The following is a 24,350-nucleotide window of genomic DNA, read 5'->3' as shown; positions in this document are numbered from 1 at the left end:
TCATAAATGTTAAGCAGAACTTATGACTTTTCTTAAGGTATGCAAACAGTTTCATCTGCGACACAATGCTGTTTTGAGATCTTTGTACTTTGGTTAAGGTTCTGCACGAGTAATAACATGAGAACAGAGGGTATTTGCACTCCTACTAATGGCATTTCAGACTAAGTGGTAAAGGAAGCAAGAAATTAATATTCATATTTTTAACATGTAGTTAAAAAAATGAGCTTTTATGTGATTAAAGGGAATTTCTATAATAAATTATCTTGCATCTCTGAAGATCAGATCATAGTATAGAATCACAGAACAGCTTGGGTTGTAAAGGATCTTAAAGATCGTCTAATTCCAACCCCACCCTCTGCCATGAACGGGGTTGCTGTCTACTAGATCAGTTTGCCCAGGGCCTCATTCAGCCTGGCCTTGAATGTCTTTGGGGATGGGGCATCCGTAACTTCTCTAGGCAGCCTGTGGTAGAGCCTCATCACTCCCTCAGTAAAGAGCTTCCCTCTAACATCAAATCTAAATCTCCTTTCTTTTATTTTGAAACCATTCTCCCTTGTCTTATCACTATCAGACTGTAAAAAGTTGATCTCCATCCTGTTTACAAGATAATAAAATAAAATAAATACAACAAAACAAAATATAGATGATGAAGAAAAAAAAATTACCAGAATGCAAGACAAAAATTGATCTTGTGACATGTTGTATAGAGACTTCAAGATCAGCACAGACCTGAATGAGTATTGAAATAAAATTATTAATTTTCACACCCAGTTTTGGTAGTATAATACTGTAGAAAGGAAATTTCTGCATTTTCACTATTACTATAGATTTAGAAGTATTTGCTGCATCCAACTACGTCATTCTTCTGTCTATTCTAAATGTAGACCATAGGAAAGACCTCCTTGTTCCTTACTATGATCAAGGTCTACATACAACTAAATTGACCTTTAATCATGTCAAATATGAAATGTGAAATTGCTTAATGTGTAATATGGAAGAAAGCTAGTTTGTAAATTTCCATGACTATGGGAAAAGCCCAGGCTCAGAGCAGAACATAAACTCTGCAGAAGAATACAGAGTGATATGCTGCAAAACGTCAAATACCATACTAAGCATGTACAGTATAATGAGAGGAATTAGGTCAGGAGAAGGGGGGCAGGTAATTAATTTTTTATCTCAATGCAGATTGGAGAGACCTTATTAGAGTGCTTTACACTGTTTTGGGCTCCATAATACTAAAAAGATTTTGCTGAATTGGAAAGAATCTAAAAAAAAAGGATAACAAGAATGGATAAAAAAAAGTTTATTAAGAAAAGAGAATTTCCAAAGCCTCAGGAAAAGATGACTGAGGCACAGCTTGAAAGCTAATTCTAAGTACCTGCTAGAGATTAACGAAAAAAGTGACTAGGGAGTGGAGTAAGGAGAGAAACTGTATTTCAGCAGTCAGTTCAGGTACAAGAAAAATGATTACCTCAAATTAACTTCACAAATTGGAAAAGAAGAAAGGTATCTGTATGCAACTGGCAGTCCTTGCAGTCTCATGGAAGTCAGCTCATTGACTTTCTGAGGAGGGAAACCTGGTGTGTATATAGTATCAAAAGATTTGTTTGTAAAAATAGTTATTTGTCAGTATTAAGAAAGTATTTGTCAGTGTGAGTAAAGGTGTAATTCTCCTCTGCCTCTCAAACTCTGAAAAATGGGCTAAAAATATCTGATTCTTTTTTTTCTTTTTTTGCCTTGTAGGAAATACCTGGAAGGCAAAAGCTTGATTCTAAAGGGCATTTATTGCAAGCATTCTGAATGTTTCTGAATAGTATTTCAGTGTCAGTCTAGTTAATATTTAACCACTGAGTCTCCTTTTCCAGTGTTTTTAGAAAGGGAAACTAAGTTCAGGTAGAGGCACAGCTAGAAACTAGGTCTGTTCTATGCACATATCTTGAATTATTATGAGGGCTGCTCCAAAAGTAGTGCATCCTGTTTTATTCTGTTGGCCCATAATGTCAGAGGAAGATGCTGGTGGTTTGACAGTAGAGGTTGTGCTTGTCCACCATCACATTTTGTTGCTGTATGACAGATGGCATGTCTCGCTCCAATTTATAGGAGGGAGAAGAGGTTCTTTGAAATATGTATGCCCGGCGTGAGATTAAGAAGCAACGGTTCAAATGTTGGTCCGACCAGTTTATTATAAATGTTAATAAGGGAGATGGGGAAAGGGGAGGACGGACGCTATTAAGGATTGGGGTGATGGGGAAGGGAAGGCGAGCGATAGAAAAGATAGAAAGAGGCAAGAATTGCGTAAAGCGGGGATGGTCACCACCAGGATCCGGCAGCAGTCCCGTTGCACGATGTTCCGACGGTCCGAGGCCGAAGGGCAGGAGCAGCGAGGCCGGTCTTGGGCAACGAGAGGGTGCAGGTCGGGGAGGAAGCAGCAGGTCTCAGGTAGCAGGCCCAGGGAAGTCCGTCAGCAAACGGTCCGTAGAGGAGGATCGGAAGGCAGGAAGCTCGTGTCGTGGTGAGAGATCAGTCTCCACGTAGAGATCCGTCTACACGTTGCGGTGAGAGATCAGTTGGCAGAGAGAACCCCTCAAGTCTGTCGTGGTGAGAGATAAGCCTCTCCCGTTGCCGTGGTTGTGGTGAAGGATCAGCTTCCACCGTTGTGGTTATTGGACCCTCTTTTATCCTCCATTTTCTGCTGCCTACGTGACATTCCTGGGTGCTTGAGCAAGAGTCCTGTGCATACCTCCTGAGATGGCCATTTTCCTTGAGATAAGTCCACACAAAAAGACCGTTTCCCGGCCATTAGCGGCAGCTTATCTCTCTCTCGTTGCCCCTGGCCTTGTCCATCTGTGCTCCTTAGAGGATATCACAATCCTTAGCCAGGACCTGTCCATCAGTGTCCTCAAGACAAAAGATTTCTCTGCCTTTGCCCAGGACTTGCCTGGACTTGTTCCTCAGCAAACTTTGAGTCAATGATATAAAAGAATAGTCTCTTACATGGCAGCAGAGGGTTAGTCTGACAAAATAGCATCTGACAGGGAAAAGAGTCTGAAGCAAAAGTATGGAACTGAATTCCTCCATGTGGAAAAAACTGCACTCACTGACATTCATTGATGCTTGCTAAATGTCTGTGGAGATCAAAGAGTGGATGTGAGCACAGTGAGGTGGTGGTGGTGCATTTCAGAAGTGGTGACAGCAGTGGTGGGTCACCTCCGCTGGTGCAGATTTTTTTACAAGCATGACATGCAAAGTCTTGTTCATTGCTGGTGAAAATACATAATGGTGGTGAATATGTTGAAAAATAGTGTTTTGTAGCAGAGAATTTTCTCTATCAAATAGCATTATTGTGGTCTTTGTATCTACTGTATTTCCCATGGAGATAAATAGGAGGCATTACTTTTGGAGTCACCTATGTGTATGGTAGGCATATTATAGAATCATTTGAGTTGGAAGGGACCCTTAAAAGTTATCTGGTCCAACTCTCCTGCAGTGAACAGGGACCCCTACAGCTCAGTCATGTTGCTCAGGGCCCCCTCCATCCTGACCTTGAATGTCTCCAAGGATGGGGCATCCACCACCTCTCTGGGCAACCTATGTCAGTGCCTCACCAACCCTGCTGTAAAAAATCTTCTTCCTTATATCCAATTTAAATCTTCTGTCTTTAAGTTTGAAACCATTTCCCCTTCTCCTGTCACCACAGACCCTGCTAAAGAGCCCTGTTTTAGATATTCATAGGCCTCTCTCAGGTCTCCCCGGAGTCTTCTCTTCTCCAGGTTGCACAGCCCTAGCACTCACATCCTGTACTCGCAGGGAGGTGTCCCATCCTTGGGATAATTTCTGTGGCCCTCTGGATGTGCTCCAATAGATCTATGTCTCTCCTGTACTCAGGACTCCACATTTGCATGCAGTATTCCAGGTGAGGCCTCACCAGAGCAGAGGGGCAGGATCACCTTCTTCAGACTGCTGGCCACACTGCAAAATGAAGTATGAACTTGGAGAAGAAATAGTGAGCCACTGAAATACTTCAAAATATTAAACTAAATTTATATATAAAATTAGAACATTATGGTATTAGGTTAGATTATCTACACACAATTGCTTTCTAGTTGATTATGTTACTGATATTTTACTATCTTCTCAATAATTTTTCTTTTACAGTGTAAGAAGTGGCCAGGCCTCCTTATGTGGTTGTATGGTATTTCACGCATTATAAAAGACAAATGGTCAAAGAACTATTTGTGAAAGAAAACTATAAAATTAGTCTCTCTAATAATAGGAACCAATCTCTGGCTAGGTCCTCTATATGTAATGCGTTTGCCCAAATGTGACAGGAAAATGTTTCTTTTTCATACGATAAACTTACATTCTGTTTTCTGCAGTGAATATGTATGAGGTGGATCAATACATGTCAAAGCTAACTGTGTCTTCAACAAGCTCCAAGAGCATCTCAAATTCCCTATTCTTTGTTTAACAGAAGTCTTAAACTGAAAAACCACTTGAGAATATACACATTAATAAAACACTCCAAAAGAGTACGTTTTCTGAGACTAATAGAAGAGGAACCATTTTTTATCAGACATTTGGGATCTTTTGTCTGATGCTTTTGTTTGTTTATCTGTTTTTCATTTTAATGTGAATTTTGATTTTTTTTCCTGTTAACAGTAAAGAGTTCTGAAGAATCATAGCTTCAAGGCTGAACAGCTGAAATTACAATAAATAAATTTTAATTTCTCAGAAAGATACACAAACTCAAAAATAAAAATATGCAATGAAAATGCATTGATCCATAAGTAATAAGAAAGTGCAAATTACTGTCCCATGAGTAAGAATACTGTAGAAGCTGGCTCCTGAACTCGTAAGCAGTGAAAGAAATTGAGTTGTGTGATTTCTCTGGACTAAATTGGGAACTGTATGGCTTAATTCCCAGACATTACTTCAAATTTTTATAGGGCTAATTATCAATTTCAGTCTTCTGCTTTACATGTTTAATTATATACAGCAGCTATATGAATAAATTGCAGATCTGCCAAATGTTGAGAGCAGTACAGTTTTAGTAGCTGGAAACATGCTGTTGGCACTAACCTGATAATATTTATAACAATAAAATAAAATATACATTCCAGTTTTAAATTTAGTCATGTTTGTTAAGGATGAAAGAATTTCTGTGAAATTTTGTGAATAGGATGAAAGAACTCCCTGCTCTGGAGTGTACATTTAAATTTCACATCATGTCACCTTCAGCTAATTGTTAAACTGGGTCAAAGAATTCTGATCCATTATGTTAACTCTTCATTGAGAATTTGGTACTGTCCTTAATCACATTCCTAACCTCAGTTCAGGGATGAATTTACTAATTAATTTGACTAGTTTTAATTAAGTGATAATCATTTTTCAGTAAGATTATTTGTGGTTGATATAGGCTTTTACTAGATCTTGCTATATTTTCCTCTCTTTCCTAAATTAAAAAGAAAGAAACAAAACCTTGTGTCGTTCTAAAACCTCTTCCTGAGAAAGAACAATAAATTGTAATTTCTTCAGTTTCCTAGCACTTGCAGAAAATTGTCTATGTGAAATGACTACAATAGCTTTAAGCCAACAGACACATCTAGATAAACCTTTCGTGTGCTCATATACGACTGCCACAGCACAGATACAAATCTCTGTTCACCTAGAAAAGCCCACAGAATTGAATGCTCTGTGCTGTGGTTGTTCTGTTACTTTCATTTATCATTTCAAGCTGTGTTATTTTGATGGCTTTTCAGTTGCAGGACTACCAGTGCTGATGCAGAGATAATGAAATACTGAAAGCATCAAACAACCGGGATGTCTGTAACTGGTAATGGGCATCCTTCCTCAGTTTATTAACTCCAGCTGTGCAGTTTGACAGTTTTTGTGAAGAGGTGCAGCAAAATGTGAGAATGCTGAACAGAGAACGAAGAAGCTAGTGTCAAGAAGTAAACTGCATCACGTGCAATCTTTGCATGTAGACTTGCAGAAAATGAAAATCATCATCTTTTCAAACCTTCAATCTCCATCTTCATCCAACTGACTAGATGTATGGAAGTATCTCGTCTTGTTAATATGAGAAGGGAGTTAATATACGGTAAATGGTAGCGCTGCTTCTGAAGATACATTTGTTATTAAAATATTAGCATGTGAAAGTTAGAGCACAGGGAACTAGGAAGGATAGCTGAGCTAGAAATGGCATGGTATTGCAAATATTTCTTGCTTCTCATTGTATTTATCCTTACTTTTTAGGTTTTTTAAACATCTGAAGGTGAATGTGCTAGGAATCTGTGGAAAGCTTGTGAAAATTTTTTAATAATGTACACTAAGTGGGAGTATCACATAGTGTGCCCTCACCAGCTGACTTTACTGACTTAGTCATGAGCTGTTGTGAATGGGTCCCAATATGTATCTACAGGTGCAGATGGAGAAGAACTTATCAGAAAACAGCAGGCCAAAGGGAGAAAAATTATTTACTGTGAGATACTGCTTGAAAGTCTACCACAAACTACTAAACTCAAGATTATAGTGGCTTTGTTATATCTGTAGGAAGTGTTAAACTTGTGGCACTAACAGGCTGTCCAAAGGCATAAGCACACAGTGGCACCACCAGTTTGTATAACTTAGAGCATATTCAATCCTACAAGACTTTGCATATACTTCAAACAGAGGACCATAGAAGGACTTCATCATCACGCAGCAAGAAATCACTGGCAAGTCATTATGAACCTCCTCTTTCTACTTCAAGAGCTGACTTTGACCTCCTAGTTGTTACAACAGCTCTAAAACTATGAGTCTATGTGTGAGGAAATAATTGAATTAATCATGTCAATATCTATCTCCTGTTAATTTTAAAAAAATAATAATTAATAAGTATTCATAAGTATTCAAATAAATTGGTCTGTATTTCTCCTGAGTCAGCCTCTTGCCACAGAGATGTACCATGCTGTGGTCGGCACCCAGTGCAGGCAGACCCTATCACAAACCTGTTGGTTTGAGTGGGTGCAACTAAAGCAAACAGCACCCATCTGGAAGTGTTCTCCACTCCCAAGACTGGTATTTATATCTAGTGTAAAGACTCCAACAAACTTAGTAAAAAGTCCTAATTAAAAACTGTACTTGCTGTCTTCGTGGGAAACTGGTAGTGGTGGTGATTGTGGGGAGAGCGAGGGAAAGGTAGAAAGCAGAACAACTCTGAGTGGATGAAGAATATCTCTCCACGACCCCCCCCCCCCCCCCTTTTTTTTTTTTTTTTTAGTTTATCATTGATTGACATAAATGGTTACAAAAATATCAAAGATTTGAGATAACAGGGTTACCTCTCTTACCTGAAGGACCTTTGATGTTAGGGTCAGTGTAACTGATTGGCTGGAATATGCAAGTTCTGCGTTACAAGGCTGCTTTCACTCCTTCCCCAGAGTTTTCTGTCATCAACTCTTCCTACAAAGAGCTTTGTGGACTAACTTTTCCCTTTTAAGTGAGAGGCTTGAAATATTTCCCTCTTTCTAAAGCTAGACAAAAAATAGAGAGGTGCCCAAAAACATGGTTGTAAAACCAAGAGATAGGTACAGCTAAAATTTAGTAGAGAGGGAATCTGGTTCAAAATAGCATTCAGATGGCAATTCCAAACTTGCTAACAAGGAGTAAAATAGAGCACATTAGTAAAACATGCAGTTTGACTATGCCACAGCTGAAATGAAGGTTCAGATTTGGCTGCTGGATGTTTTTAGGTGAGTTTCTATTAAAGCCTAAAGATTGCCTCCATAAAATATCATGTCTGCATACATATATAGAACATAGACTTATACATACGTTTCTCTGAAATTAATGCCTCATTAATTTCTATGGAAGCTACAACAAAGAGCACAATAACACAGTTTGATAGAGAAAATTCTCTGCTACAAAACTGTTTTTCTACGTATTCACCACCATTAGCTATGCATTTTTGCCCGTGATGAAAAAGAGCCTGCATGCCACACTTGTAAAAATCTGTGTCAGTGGAAGTGGTCCGCTATTGCTGTCACCACTGCCTCATTGTCCTCACATCTACTGTTTGGTCTCCATAAATGTTCAGCAAGTATTAGTGAATGTCAATGGGATAATTTTTTTCACGTGGAGGAATTCAGAGACACCTTTGCTTCAGACAGACTTCCATGTCAGATGCCATTTTTTCAGACTGCTCCTCTGTTACTGTGAGTTGCATCGCAGGAGCATGTAACAGAATATTGGTGGGAAGGTTCAACCTCTACTGTCATACCACTGATATCCACCTCTGATGTTGTGGGTCAACATAATAAAACAGGAGGCACTACTTTTGGAGCAGCCCTCGTAGAATTGTTTGGATTGGATAGGATCTTAAAGATTGTTTAGCTCCACCCCCCCTGCCATGGGCATGGTTGCCATCCACTGGATCAGGATTCCAAGGGCCCCAGTCAAGCTAGCCTTCAATACCTTCAGGGCCAGAGCATCTACAACTTCTCTGTCCAGGAGTATGACAACACGACAACTGTAAGACCCTAGGACATAGCAGCTCTACCTATTCTTAGATGATGACTGCTGCTGAATTGTATGTACTAACTGCCAGGATCTTTCTAACTCAGCCTACAGTCTATGTTTTCTTGGAAATGTCAAACAGGGCCAGTATGTTAGCAAGTCATGCCTTTTAATCTTTTGGAAGACCCTTTCACTGCTCTTGCAGAAGAAAATAAAAAGGAAAATAGAAGCTTTTCCTGACATTAAACAGGATCACAAATTAGAGTTGATTAGGCTTTTACATCTTCCTTGATTTGCTGGGAGGCTTGAGGGAGCAATGAGTCAAAGTGCTGGTGAGCTGGACACATGCCTACTGCCTAATGGCAGTTCTACTTTGTTAAAAAGATGCTACTGGCTAATTTTAGTGCTATTTTCCAGTTCTAGGACTGACATTTGGGAAAGGTATTATTAAAAACGAATCTACCTGCCTGTGGCACTACTAACATCTAGGAGTAAATTGGCAGTAAGTGCCCAGAGAAATTCTTTAAGTGTTTGACAAGGAGTATCTTGGATGCGATCATAATCTTTATTTTTTTCCTAACTGATAGACTGTCTTTTTGACATATCCCAAATTTCAGTGAAAATAAGACTAGGTAAAGATTGGGCTTCAATTTGTGTTATGAGTGGACTCTAATACTAAAAAGACATGCAAAACAGATGTTTGGAAAATCATCAGTCAGCAAAATGTAATGCAGGATATAATTTAATTCAAGACTGGACTGTGTATGAACATAGCTATTAGAGCAGTGCAGATTCTATTACCAAAGCCCAGTTTGCAAAAGCTGAGAATGTTTCAACTTCTCCTGTTGATTTGAGAAGCTTAAATTTTCAGACTGTTTTGCTTTAGACGGTATAGTGTCTGAAAAGTGTTTTCATTTTCACAAGTGTCACTGACACTTCAACAAGTTTGAAACCACAAGGCAGTACAGTCACTGATGCACCATTCGGGAGACACACTTCTGAGCTGGCCTGGAAGGATCCTTTATGCCACGCTTGTGTCTGATATGTCAGGTAATTCTGGGCATTCCCCCTTAGATTCACAACATGGAGGCAAATTTAGCTTATGATTTGTGAAAGACGGTCACCCAGGGATAACAGAGATGCTCCAGCTTTTACCTGGACCTATTCATATGGTCAATTAGTCACTTACATTGTTAAAAATCTTTTCAATGGGTTGAATCTCTCTACAACCCCTAATCACTTCAATTTGGCTGAACTCTGCACTAGTGGAAATGTTTTTCATTCTACCCTCAATGTTTGATTTTGTGTTCCAGTATCCCCTTCTCAGTCATTTATATGGATAGGCTCTTTCCTCACGTGTATGCACAGGGTGTATTTTCTAGAAAGTTTTAATGTTCTCCCGTGTTTTACATGATATCAGCTTAATCTTTTTGATCCATACTATTACAATACTCTGAAAAAGAACTAACAATGCACTGACTATTTTGAAGCTGCGTACTTTGAACACAGAAAAAATTAAATGCCAGAGTTTGAGAGAGAGTAGTAAAAAGCTCTACAGAAATGAAGTGAAAACCTATTCTTAACTACCCACACAATGGCTTACTCAAGCCAGTGATATCATGTTTCTTTCTTTCATCACCTCTAAATGCCTGCACAAAGGACAAAAAAGGAAAGCTAAAAAATATATTACATACTCCTGTTCCACTTGCAAAACGCAAGACTTGATTCAGAGCCTGGCAAACCTGTTCAGGAATCTTTTGTTGTTTAAGACACTCATACATCATGCAGAATATCATCCTATTCTTCAGCAATCACTTTCACAACTCAAAGCTAGTATTTTGACTATGAAAAATGTATATATTTTACTTTGACTTGGATTCTCACTTTTAACACACATGATAAAGAAAGGCAAATAATGTTTTACATCTGTAAATCCACCAAGCTGAAATATATTGTTCTTGTCCTTGAAAAGTCACTATACACAATAGGATTCACTATGACCATAATGACCAACTACGCTTTTCTCTATCCTTCCTCAGATTATATGAATCTTAGCTAAAACTTACAGTGAATGATTTTGACTTTCAGTGCCGTAGAGACTAGCTATGTAAGGAACACAGCTAAACACCTTGCTGCAAATAAGCAAGCAACTTACTTAACATACTTAATAAGTAAGCAAGCAATTTTTATTTCACTAAAGAGATAATTTGAAAGGATTGTTAGACCTTATTTCCAGTACCTCTATCCTATTTGTCTATTAAATATCTTAGTCTATCAAGGCAGAAAATAATTCAAAAAGAAGACTATTTTATTTAACAGTCCTGTAGTTCAGGGAGCTAAGCTAGTTTGCAGCAGCTATATTCTCGTCCTGTACAGATGGGATATAAATACAAAATCCTTTAAATGATGTAGGGTCTTGGCATACTTTCCCCCACCACTCCCCAGTATTTCTTCAATTCACATTGACCCAGTTCTTGGTATTTAAGGTGGATGGTCTAAGCTTTCTGATTTGTGCTTTGTAGAAAGGATGTTTCCAGATAGCAAAGAAAATGAGGACTTTTCTCTGGCATTAAAAGCTAAAAGTTATTTTTTCCATGCTAATTACAAATTGTTTGCTGTGTTCTTTTGTTTTGTTTTGTTTTTCTGATCAGTAGTTGTTCTATTTATCTATGAATGTTTGAATAAGAAGAGCTTGATTAACCAAAGGAATCTATATCATATGCTGTTTTCTCATCAAGAAAAAGAAGAATTTATATTTCTCTAAATAAGAGACATGAGTCCTGTGTTAAAAATAAATACTTTTAGCATTGTAGACAGTGGTCAGCCCTGCCTTATATCCGTTTGCAAACAAAGGAAATTGGAACTGCAGTAATTGACTGTATCTGTTGCCTAAAAATTACATCAATAGCTCTGATCTAATTAAAATGAACCCTACTGACTTAAGTTATACAAACTTGTGCATGTAGACAGGCTATGAATGGTTTATATTTGGTTGAACTGTAGCTGGATACTAACTGGATTCATTTAGTTATTTGTTTACATACCAACCTGACAATTAATGGTTGAGTTTGATGTAAGCTTTCTATTTGAAAGTTGTAGCTATTTTACAAGTTATGAATATTTTCTGACAGTACTTTTCATGAAAGTCTTTGTGAATCATTGAAAGCTCTGCTGCTTCTTACTGACAAGACAGTAACTTGCCTATAAATTTATCATAGTCTTAATAGAAAAAATATCTCATAGAGTACTCTTTTAGAGAGACATGCAAAATTATCTTTACAGCAGTAAATAGCATTTGGATAGTATGAGAAATCTTTTTAACAATAATAAAAATATCCCTTGTTCATCTAACTGGAAAATAGAAAATTTAAAATGCAAAAACCTAGCCAGGTAGAGAACTGTGCTAGGAGTGTTCTGTCTTCTCCTACCTGGTTCTAATGGGTATACACCATTTTCCTGTGTAATTATCACAAATTAATTGAAAATATTTATCAAACTTCTAATTACCAAGGTCTCTAGGTAGTATGTATTTACAAAGGATGGATAGGGATTTCTAACTATTATGTTAAGTTTCTTTCTGCAAATGTGAATCATAACCATGAAGTTGAGCCTATTACATTTTTTTTTAAGAAAAATTCTTAAAGAGGAAAAAAAAAACAAAAAACAAACCCAAATCAAATAAGATTAAGAGCCAGAAAAAAAGAACCTCAGACCTTTACAAAGTTGAAAAAGATAGCAAGAAGAAACAGACAAAAAAAAAAAAATTGTGAAAAAAGAAAACTATGAGATAAATGTACAAAATGTACAAAGGAATGTGGGTCCCAGTGCAGAAGGAATGAATAAATGAAGGTGAATAATTGGATACAACATCTCCTGCAGTTTTTCTTGTGGAAAATACAGGAAGAAAACTCACTTCTAGTGAATTCGTGTCTTGAAATGTTTTTGTCAGCTTCTGTGGACTCATGGGGATTATGTAGCTGGGTCTCCACCAGGTAATTCTCATGTTTTTCCGAAGCCCATTGATTTCACACACAGTCTTCCTACACTTGATAGTAAAAGAACCTTTCTGCATATCAGCCCTGTTCTGTTGATCTTGAAGGGAATAGAGACCTGTCTGGATGAGATGTGAGATGAACCTTTTTCAGAAATAATTATAAAAAAGAATAAAAAATGTTCACCATATAATGGAAGATTAGGAGGCTGGATGATTAAAAATCAAGATAGTAACTTTAAGAAGTATAGAACTGTTATAAGATCTGAATACAAGAGACAATAACAAATAGGGGTCAACTGTAAATCCAGGGAAACCTGTGTTAATCTGGAGAAATATTTTACAAGAAATGGAGAATGTTTTATTGATGATAATCAAAGATGCACTTTTTAGACAGTATGAGAATGGACTGAATATGAATTTCTGACACAGCATACTCTATTAGAGCATTCCATTTGCAATAAGCAAATGAGTTTATATATATATCTGGGGAACAGACTTCTATATTATCATTTCTTTGTGGCTTACTTTGCACCTTTATCTGGCCTGATTTGGAGTCAAATCTGATACTTCTACTTTCAGGAGTAGAAGAAATTTACATTGGTTTCCTCTGACTGTGTCTGAAACTGTATCTCAAAGAGTAGAAGGAATCATCCTACTAGAAAAAATATATACATATTTTCTGTTTTCCTTGGATCTTGACTAAGCAAGCCGATAATCAAAGTTAAACTGATTGCAACCAAGAAAAGGACATTCAGAAGAATACTAGGCCCTTCTGAAAAGATACATATTTATTAATATTAAATACATGTTTCACTTAACTGTACCTCAGAAATCCATACCCTGAAATAACCACCTCTCTGCTAAAAGCCTTAGTGATTTTGGATTTTTCTTAATTATTTTAATTTTGAATATATTATTTTTATACAGAGGTTAGGAAAAATGAACAACAACTGTAAAGTCAGTATGTGTGTTATAAAGGCAAGGTGTCAAACCTGAGAATTCCACACTTGTACCTAGTCACTTATTCTTAATTCTCCTCCTTCATGGATTGTCATGGGCACTGAACAAAACAGACACCATGGGGGAAAAATATAGCTGCATGCAATACTGTGTCATAAAGGATATGAACAAAAATGACAAAGGGAATTAGGAAAAAATTTGGTGCTGTCAGACTTTCTGAGTTGAATTGGTTTGAATGTTCAGAATTTTAGCCTAAATAACTTTAGTGTAAGATAATTATTGCAAATTTCTAGGAAGCTTTAACCATGGTATTGGAAACTTTCTATTCCCATCCATCAATGGCAGGTCTTGAAATGTGACTTTCAGAATTGTGAAATATTGTAAGAGTTTCTTAGGCTACCAGATAACAAGACTGAACAAAAGAACATATTATGGAGCTCTTGGATCAGGTGGAAGGTATTGAAGGATAGTAAGAAATGATCAACCAGGAATGAAGTGATGATCCACCACAGCAGTGTATGCTCTCACTCTTGTAGCACTGAAGGTATCCATCTTCAGTTCAGTTTTCTAAGGCTTGAATTCTTTATGGCATGTATATAACATCTGTGTAGTAGCGAATTATTAAAATGTTCATTCTCTTCTTGATGCTACTGGTCAATTGCAACAAAATTTGACAGAGAAAAGGCTTCAGTAAATTCATAATTTACTAGGCATAGAACATTCTAAGTTAAGGTAGAAAATTACAAGAACCAAAACATCTGCAGTGCTCATTGAATCATTTGTCTATAAAAAAGACAGTGGGTGAGTTGTGAACTGATGAACTTTGTTATGCTAAGTTTCTTTAAAAAAAAGTCCTGAACAATGAAAAGGTATCTAACTGTTTACTCAAATGTCAGTAATAAATGTGGAACCGGTTTTGTCAGTTAATTTTAATTCCTAATCCATCAGATTTTCTTAAAAATGTCAAATAGTAGATGATAAAAAACCACTTGGTACAAACTTTCAAGCCTTTGACAAAATCTCTCACAATGAGCTTTCACAAAACAACTTGTGAAAGGCAAAGCATTGTCATTAAGCAGCAATTGTCTGAAGGATAGAAAACATTAGGCGTTAACTACTTGCATTTCCATGATTACTAAAGGTCAGCACTCATTCTGTGATAGAAAGGTTTTGCTCACATACTGTTTACACATACAAATTATAAATAAAGACAGCAAAAAAGAAATCATATGAATTACTGTCAGACTTGGAGGCCAATGCCCATCAAAATTAAGAAAAATCTGATATGAGTTAAACAATCATCAAGAACCAGGTTAAAAGAGTAAATTTCCTAATTTTGGAAAGATGTTGTGGACTACATGTACTAAATAACATGTAAATATGGTAAGAAAGGAAGGGAAAAAGGAAGGAAGGAAGAAAGGAAGAGAGAAGGAGTATGGAAAGAAGGAGAGAGCAGAAGAGAGGAGCAGAGAAACAGTTCCCACAGTTCTGCCTTCTGCATGTTTTTACATTCTCGTGTTTCATTTGTGGCATCCACTGCCATGCTTCGTTGAAAAAAGTTCTTCATTAAAGGAATTCAGAAAACAAATAAGCCTTTAAAGAAGAAAATTTTAATACTTGAGTAACATCTACCTACACATCTACTCCTACCCAAAGCACAAACAGTCAGAGCTATAGTTAGGATCTCACCAAGGACTGCTCTGTGCCTTAGATGGGAATAAAAAGTGAGAGACTCATCCCCTTTATTCTGAAAAGCAAACTTTTCTTGCTGTGTTTTGCATAGCTGTCCAGATGCATTGGAAGAACTCTGAGAGTGGTGGGAAACCCTGTTATTTCCCAGTCAGAACTGTGTTCTCCATGACAAACTGAACATAGAACAGACTTAAGTAGTGAGTTTCTGTATGCCAGCATTTATAAGTGCTTCCACAGATAAGAAAGGGATATTATTATTATTTTTTTAAAGGTAGGTAGGATAATTTACAAATGAACCAAAAAGAGAAAGCAGCATCTCTCATTCTCCAATGAATGAATCAACTAGTCATTTCCACAGATTAGGAATAATCATCTATAATATTCTGTTCTTTTTCAACTAATCCTAAATGCTCAAAGCCATTTATTACACAAAACTAAAATTCCCAGGTGTTAGTATCCATGTAACTTAGTCACCAAATAGCTTTGGCAAAGTAAGCATAAATATGAGTACCTTTTTTTTTTTCAGTCATCTTTTGGAACATCTGTTATGGGCTACTATCTGAAATACCATACTGACTGAGATGGACCAGTGGTCCTGAATGCAGTGTTATTGCCTTTGTGACTTTTCTTCAATTACTTTAGCACAATATGGAAATCTGACAAAACAAGTACTAGGAAGAAATTAACTAACAAATAGAGTGCCAAATAGAGGACTTTCAAAACCATCTGTTTGTGCTTTAAAGCTACTAGCAGAAAGGACCTTCTAAGTATCTATTAAATAATGAAATATTTTAAGTAATCAACAGTTTGAAATGCATTAATCACCACATGAACCATTTAATACTTTTCAAGCCCGCTGATCAGCATTCTTGCCCCTCTACCCCCTAATCCTAACCCCCTTTTATTTCATAATTCTATTCTTAATTATCATTAAATTGTATTTTGTTTCGTTTATACACATGGACAAAATGAGACAGAGAAGATATCCTTATTATTATCTTACTAAATGCAAATCAGTTGGGTGTGATAACCTTTATGCCAATCAAATTCTTATTGAATTCAGTTGTAACTTATGTTCTGTATTCTCCTGCTCAGATTTTTAACAAGTGCTATAGAAATAGTAGATAGCTTCAAACTAAGAAAACTCCCACTTGTTTCAAAAGTAGGAGCATAAATAACACTATCATGCATAGAATATGTGCATATGCTCAAAAGAAGAGTAAACATCCTCAATAAGAAGCAATGGTTTGAGTAACATTGGGTTTGAAGGTGTTTTATCCAAGTTACCCTGTCCTTGATTAGGTGCTGGCATCTAGTATATTCCTAGCAATAAACTTAATCTTCTCTCTGACTTTTTGATACCATATGAAAAATGTAAGAAATAAGAATGAAGTTGTGGCACTCTGACTACACATCAACCTCTGAAGGTGTAAATTGGTCCCCATTCATCATATTAGGAGACATTTGGCCATGCATACCTTACTTGATTCAAGGGACTGAGCTTCTTTATTCTCCTTCCCCTGATCCAGAAATCATTCTGTTCACAATGGGGCTATATTTCTAGCTCTCTTGCATTTGTGAATCCAGCTAGGAAAGAGAAATTAGTGTGTGCAACATAAATGATTACTTTCAAACTTGAATAAAGACCAATACAGTCTGGGACTAGACAAATCCCAGAGGCTCTCAAGGATGTAAATATTTACATGCAATACTGTCACAATGCTTGAATGATAAACATGCTCAAAAAATTAGGGTTGCTTCACATATATTCTGTAAATCTAAAACTGTAAATATCATTTAAAAATTATTATTTACATATGATTATCCACTGCAATCACAAACTTCATCTATAGCTCCCTTAGAAAAAAATAAAATAAAAAAATTGCCTCTGAAAAGATTAAACACACATCTACAAATCAACTGTCAGTTAAACTGCGTAATACTCTGTGAGAACAATTTCCAGTCTATGGATTTTCCATGCTCAAAGAAAATATTGCTTTTTCCTCTGTACTTGCTTTCTGAAATCTGCTATATGGGCCTTGTACACAGGGGTTGTGTCATTGCAGGTTACATTTTTCCTTTTTTTTCTTTTTTTTTTCCTTTTCTTTTTCCTTTTTTTTTTTTTTTTTTTTTTTTATGCCTGAAGTAAAAAACACTTGCTATCAAGAGTGGCATAAAAAATAGAGGGATATATTTTGTAAACCATTTTTTTTTCCCTCTTCGTATTGCACTCAAGAAAGAGAACGGTAGTTGGGCTACACACACTTGAGTTCCTTCTTATAAGTTGATCTACAAATCAGCTCAGAATACATTATACCAAGATGATGGCTACTTTGCTTTATCCAGCTACTCTCCATCAACTGTATTAACTAGATGAGAAAATAGGGTGTTTTCATGAAGCAGTCCTTAGTTTTGAGAGAAAATGATTATAACATCCCAAGAAAATGATTGGCTATCTATAAAACTCATATAATGCATTAGATGTTTAAGTGATATTAATCTCATAGATTTGCATATTCTTAGAAGACAAATAAGCATACCTGTTCTGTGGCTTTTTAATTACAAGTATGCATTCATTAATTTAATCTTGCAGACCCTTCAAGGCCCAGCTTTGAGCAGAAAACTAAGAGGAGCACATGATGAATTTACTATCAATAAAAGTAGGAGGTCTGACAGGCAACCACCAATTCAGAGCAAGATAATTTTATAATGTCTTGGAACATGGACTTCAGATTCAAAATATGAAGGGCAAACAAAGCCAGCCCAGTAGAATATCTACTCTTATCCAAGGCAGAAGCAACTTAGCACAGAGTGACTGCCACAATGCCCAAATACCCTCAGCAGGGTTGCTAAGAGCATGCAGGCAGTGTGCTATAGCTCAGGGATCAGAGTAGCTCAGGAAAAGCAGTTTTAGAGAGGTTCCTGTGGGAAAACCTGAATGATTTTAGCAGTGTCAGGATTCTTCTTCTGGCTGGTTTGGTTTTATTAGTCATTAAATAAAAAAAATGCTTTCCAATCTAAATGTGATCTGATTGTAATCAAGCTGTAGAACAAAAACGTAAGAACTCCTTGGCATAGAATAGGGTCAAATTAAGATCTAATATTTAATATTTGCTAGCAAAATGTGAACAGAAATTAAAACATATCTGAGGATAAGGAAAAACCCAAAAAAGCTTCTAATTGCCACAATTGAATTAAAAGCTATTATTAAATATTTCATAATAAACAGAATGTATTTCCAGTAAGAAGCAGGTAAATTTAAGCATCGCTTTTTTCTTCCCAAATTATTTTTTTGTACAGGCATATGGCACATCTGTGTTCCATTAACAATATTTACAGGAAGAAAATATATTTTTCCTTTTTCTTTTGCATTCCCTCCCATCTTCAATTTGTTTATATGGTCCAAAGATGCTATACATAAAAGGACAGTGAAGAGTGCTAAGCACACTGTATGTTTTCCTCCTAAAATATTTCTTTTCCAGATGTCAGTGCATTTGGCTAAGAGCTAATACAGCTAGGAAAGTCAGTGTGCATGCCAGGACTGATCTGTCAAAACAGATGTAAGTGAGCTGATTGCACCAACTTTTTTTGTACTAGTTGTATTCTCGAAGCCAGTTCTTCATTGTCTCCCTTGGAGGGCTGGATGAAGCACTGTCTGCATGTGTATGAGAAATTCATTTAGAAAGGCCTCATACTCAGTGCACAGAGCTGATATGTAGGCCTGTGGGTCAGAGGGATTTATGTCGTGTGTACAACATAACATATGAAATAAAACTTCCTGCTTGCTAATGTCTAGCAAAGTGCTCCCTGTAAACACTTGTAGAGCACCCAGACCAACATGAAACCAATATGAGAACTACCTCTGCTGTTAAAAATTAACTTTTCATTACTTTTAGTTGGTTATTACTTTAGAGAACTATGTAGATTGTCCCAAAAATAATGTCTCCTATTTATTTCCATGGAAAATACAAAAAACACAATAGCACTATTTGATAGAGAAAATTCTCTGCTACAAAACACTGTTTTTCAACATATTCACCACCATTAGCTATGCATATTTGCCGGTGATAAAAAAGAGCCTTCATGCCACACTTGTAAAAATCTGCAGTAGTAGAGGTGACTCACTATTGCTGTCGCCACTTCTGAAATGCACCACCACCACCCCACTGTGCTCACTCCCACTCTTTGGTCCATAAACATTCAACAAGTATCAGTGAATGTAAGTGGGTGTCATTTTTTCCACATGGAGGAATTAAGTGCCACACTTCTGCTTCAGATGCATTTCTGTGTAAGACACCATTTTGTCAGACAGCCCCTCTGTTGCTGTCTGTCACATGACAACAATATGTAACGGAACACTGGTGTGAAGGTTCAACTTCTACTGCCATACCATCAACATCTGCCTTTGATATTATGAGGGAATGTAAATAGGCAGCATTACTTTTGGAGCAGTCCCAGTATTTTAGGTACTTGAATAGAACTATTTAAACAAAAAATAAAATAACAAATATTCTTGAAATGCAGATATTTCTTCAAGTCATATTGCTTTATAGAATGCAATATAAGAAATTGCTTGGGATTCTTTCTTCACAAACTTACATCATTTTATTGAACTAATATCCAAATATTTTTGTAATATTTATTATGGAATACTAGAATTTTAGTACTTTGGTTCTCATTAACAGAAGAGAATGTGATCTTTGACTTCCTGCATGTAAAAAGTTGTTTCTTTTGAGCATCCTTAAGAGAAACTCTCTCCAGATGCCCACAACTTGGAGGCCTGAAAACATTACAAGGCAAAAAATGTAATGGCTGTCTGCTTGCCCACTGAGTGAATAGTATACAGATTATCAGAAAACCAGCCAAGAGCACAACATCCTAAACAGAGTGCGGAAGCTACTTTCCAAATTTTTTCCCTCACAGCTGCCTCATTTTTGTGTCTGGCAGAATTCACTCCTTATTTAGATGGCTTTGAAGCAAGAATGCCCTACAACTTTTTGCCTGTGAAAGGGAACTCTGTCTATTGCTGTGGAACTCAAGGTTTTCTTCTGTTTTATTCAGAACACTTTGACCTATGTATCAGTGAAAGGCATGTGAAAACGTGGATACAATGTATTTTTTCTTTCACTGTACTCCTGCTAAATCAAGAAATAATTGTGTCTATTTTAAGGAGTAAATGGAGTCTTTAGAAGGGAGGCAAGCTGAGAGTCAAGAAAGGCAGCAAGTCAGACTCAGGGACACAGTCTCAATCAAGAAGAGTAGAGCCAGTCTAGTGGCAATAATTTGTGTCAGCCCACAGTCCACTGATCGCCAAACGTGTCAGAAATGCTGAGGCAGGACCAAGGCAACAGCAGGAAGTCAAATCATCAAGGCAAAGTTGTCATACTCAAGATCATATATAATATCCTTACATTTCAGATTGACAAGAGTCATGGGCCAGATCTTGAGCTAAGGTGCAACTATAAACCCAAAGGTGTTGAGCTGGGGCCTCAGATGAGGTTGGTGAGGGTAATACTGGTAAACTCGGGGCCCTGAATTTTCTTTCCTGGAGAGCTCTGTAATTCTTGTACCAGTGTATCACTCTTATTCAATCAGTAGAGCCAACAGCATTCTTCTCTCTAGAGTTTAATTTCCACATATTTATCTGTTTTAAGGAAATTTCATTCACAAATAATTCTGTGGAGATGCTTCTAGCTCTGCACAGTCATAGTCAGGAGTGCTTGAACGTATTTCCAAATCTGCCTCAATTTTGTATTTAGTTTTTGGCAGGGCATTTCAAAGGAATTTAAAGCACACTGATATTTTAGTTTTGGTATTTCAGTTACATAAATGCAGTATCAGGACAGCTAATAAGAACTAAAATAGACCTATATGAGTTCTTGGAACCATGTTAATTCACGTATACAGTTCTAACATTGTGCAATGGACGCTGCTGAGCACTTCAGATTGTTTGGCCATTTGAGAACTGTTTTAGAGAAGCGTACTGAATGAAGCATGCAAAACATACTATCTGACTAATGAGTGGGGCTGATTCTTCAAATTACTAACCTATACTTCTGCAATAATGTTACATTTTAAAAGGCTATTGTGAGCTAGATTTGAAGTGAACAAAAACAGAATTTACTCAGAATTTTCTCTTGTTTCTTGCACTGTTTATTTACTCTGACTTTCTCGGTGTTGTTCTATCACTGTACACTGTCCATGTCTTGATCTTGCTTATATTGATCATGATTGTTTTCTCCAAAACCCATAATGATGCCACAAGTATATCAAAAGAATTAGTTTGGTTTTAGACAGTGTATGTTTCTCTACAGTTTTCTGTCCTTCAGGGCAAGTTTGTCACCTCATTTCTTTTCAGTACCAATGGACATTTGTTATATCTATCAGTAGCTATCAGTTGTTGTATCTATCAGGTAGCCATAGGACAAGGGGAAATGGTTTTAAATTGAAAGAAGTTAGATTTAGACTAGATATTATGAAGAAAATCTTTATTGTGAATGTGGTGAGACACCAAAACAGGTTGCCCAGTGAGGTTGTGAATGACCCCTCCCTGAAAGCATTCAAGGCCAGGCTGGATGGAACTTTAAGCATCCTGGTCTAGAGGAAGGTGTTCCTGACTATAGCCGGAGGATTGGAACATGATGATCTTAATGGTCTCTTCCAAACCAGACCTATGATTCTGTGATTCTATACTTATGAGAATGGCAGTTTTTCTGTGAAAGTATTTATCTACCATTTGAGTGAAAAGAGTAATTGTAGTGGATGTAGCAGCGTTTGCATTGGTTTGTGCCAGACAAGATGTTACAGTGATGGCTCTGGTTAAAAAGAGCAAGATGGGGTATATACAGGTTAGCTTGTTTTAAAAGATATTTGGAAACAGTTGCTGAAGTCATCAGGGGAAGGAAGAAACATATTCTTTGAAATTACGGCTTCGAAGTTATATTTGTCTTTTGAGTTCTGAATATGAAGGCTTCAATTTGCTTTTTTTCTTTTTTTTCTTTTCTTTTTTCTTTTCTTTTTTTTCCCCAGGGACATTGCACATGAGGCAATAAAAAAGAAGGGAAGAATCAAAGACACTGGTTATTTTTTTTTTTTTTTTACAATATAATCTGTATAAGCTTGAAGTGGTCCATAAAGGTGGAATTCTTACACTGGATGAAAATCTCTGAATCTGAGTTAGAGATCTTAGTGTCAAATATATGTTTAGTCAAATGAATTCCATCCTACATCTTATAAGCAGCTTAAGGTAGTCAGGATGTAGACATTTAAATGTACGTGAAATGAATCCTGCCTAGAAGAATATTATGCCTGTCTTGGCATGATTAGGGCATAAGGCATACTACACAGTTTTCCTTTCTCCTCACAAATGGTAAGTCCCTTGTCTACAGTTTATAGAATTTGTCTGTTCTAAGCAAATTCAAGGCTTTATAGATGGTTTGTGAACTGAAATGAACTTGAAATCTTGTTCTATGTTAAACCCCCCCCCCCCTTTTTTTTTTTTTTTTTTCAAATTTTCACATGTATTTTGCCTTAACTACTCAAATCTCCTACACAGGCACAAGCAATATTCTCATTCATTTCAGGAGGATTTTAGCCTGTTAACATATTGATTGCAAGGTCTGAATAAAAAAGCATGTATTTAAAGAAATAGAAAACTAATGAGAAATACTAAAAAAAATTACTTCCAAGTGCAAAATTTCTCTATGCAATAATAAGTCACAAGAAATATGTTTATCTCAAAATCCATAGACCAATCAATATCTCTAACTCTTGCTGCTATATATCTTAATGTTAATAGTAACTGTCATGGTGCTTACTCAGCACTCAAAACTGTGAATTTGACTGTCAGATTTGTCAAAAATATGTACACGTTCAATAGTTAAAAAGGAATATCTAAGACCTAAATTTTCTTATTTGAGTGCCACATTTTAGAAGTTCTTCTTCGCTAAAAATAGAAGAGAACATTGTTTGTAAACACTTAGGCCAAAGCTTTGGAAGAAAGGATAATCTGCTTTTCATCCAGCCTTCAGTATCATGTTTCTCGTAGGTATTGTCAAAATTATAAATGCAATTCTTGATTTCAAACTAGTTTGCCAGCAGGAAGTCTCCTTGGGAATGACATGTAGAAACACCTGCTGGGCCAATTGACCCAGTAAAGTAATGAGCTAGATAGCTAGACAAAAAAACAAAAAACAAACAACAACAAAAAAAAACCAAGCAAATAAACAAACAAAAAACCTGCTACCATAAGGATCTATGACAATCAGTTTCCAACTAGAAGAGGAGGCACTGAAAAAATTGAAAAAAAATTAAAATAAAAAGAAAGAGAGAGAGATTAGGCTCAATGAACGATAAATCCTGTGGTCTTTGGGTATTTTTTGTTCATTTGTGTTTTTGCTTTGTTTTGTTTTTAAATATTCACAGGAATCAGAATAATCCCTGAAATAGAATCTGCTCAATGAAGATTTGAATTTTATTGCATTTCTACAATTCCTTCTAGCTAGCCAAGGTAAAGCAAATATATCTATATTAAGATATAATTTAAGACTGATCACTTGGGTGTCTAATCACCTTCCGTTGATAATAAAAAACAACGTACTGCAATGTTCAGACTTTCTTACACAGTACTCTGGAGCAAAATATATTATGCTTTCTTTCCTGTATTAACCCAAAAAGATTTACAGTGATTTGGTACCTGTGTTCTGGAAAAAAGTCTCTCTTACTACGTGAATATTCTCTATAGCAAAGTAGATCCTCTGGAATGAAATGCCTTAGGAAACCAAAATCTGTGTGTTTCTATCATACACAGAAAAATCTATGTGGCTTCTCTGTCTTTATACAATGACCATGACAAAGTATATTGCCATTTTATGCTTTGGAATACTAGAGTATTACAAAGGCTTTGCCATTATAACAAGTCCCTCCATTATAACCAGAAAGCCGTGGTCTATTACTTTAAGACCATTTTTATTTTTACACTGAACTTTTATCACCATCTGTGAGATACCTGTTAGTGCTGGGGCATTGTTTTTGATTCCTTTTCATTTCTTTTTTTTTTTTTTTTTTTTTTTTTTTTTTTCCTTTCTCTAGCAACTTCAGTGGCTTTTCTCTGCCAGGTTTTCTTTTTATTCCAACATCCTTTAAAATATGCACATAGGGATTTGAGTGGACTAATCCATCATCAGTTCCTGTAATGGATACTGAAGAA

General features: G+C 36.4%; 1 long non-coding RNA gene across 1 annotated transcript in view; it reads left to right on the top strand.

The window, feature by feature from the left end:
• The window catches only part of LOC112532345, a 166,726-nt gene extending 143,058 nt beyond the window's left edge, over positions 1–23,668 (top strand). Inside the window, exon 7 of the long non-coding RNA XR_003074960.3 lies at positions 23,567–23,668. This is a non-coding gene — a long non-coding RNA (uncharacterized LOC112532345). The remainder of the gene's footprint in view (positions 1–23,566) is intronic.
• The last annotated feature ends 682 nt before the right edge of the window (positions 23,669–24,350 follow it).

The sequence above is a fragment of the Gallus gallus genome, chromosome 4, assembly GCF_016699485.2.
Source record: "Gallus gallus isolate bGalGal1 chromosome 4, bGalGal1.mat.broiler.GRCg7b, whole genome shotgun sequence".
Classification (NCBI taxonomy): domain Eukaryota; kingdom Metazoa; phylum Chordata; class Aves; order Galliformes; family Phasianidae; genus Gallus; species Gallus gallus.
The sequence above is the reverse complement of the archived record's forward strand: the minus strand, read 5'-3'. Positions and strand labels throughout refer to the sequence as shown.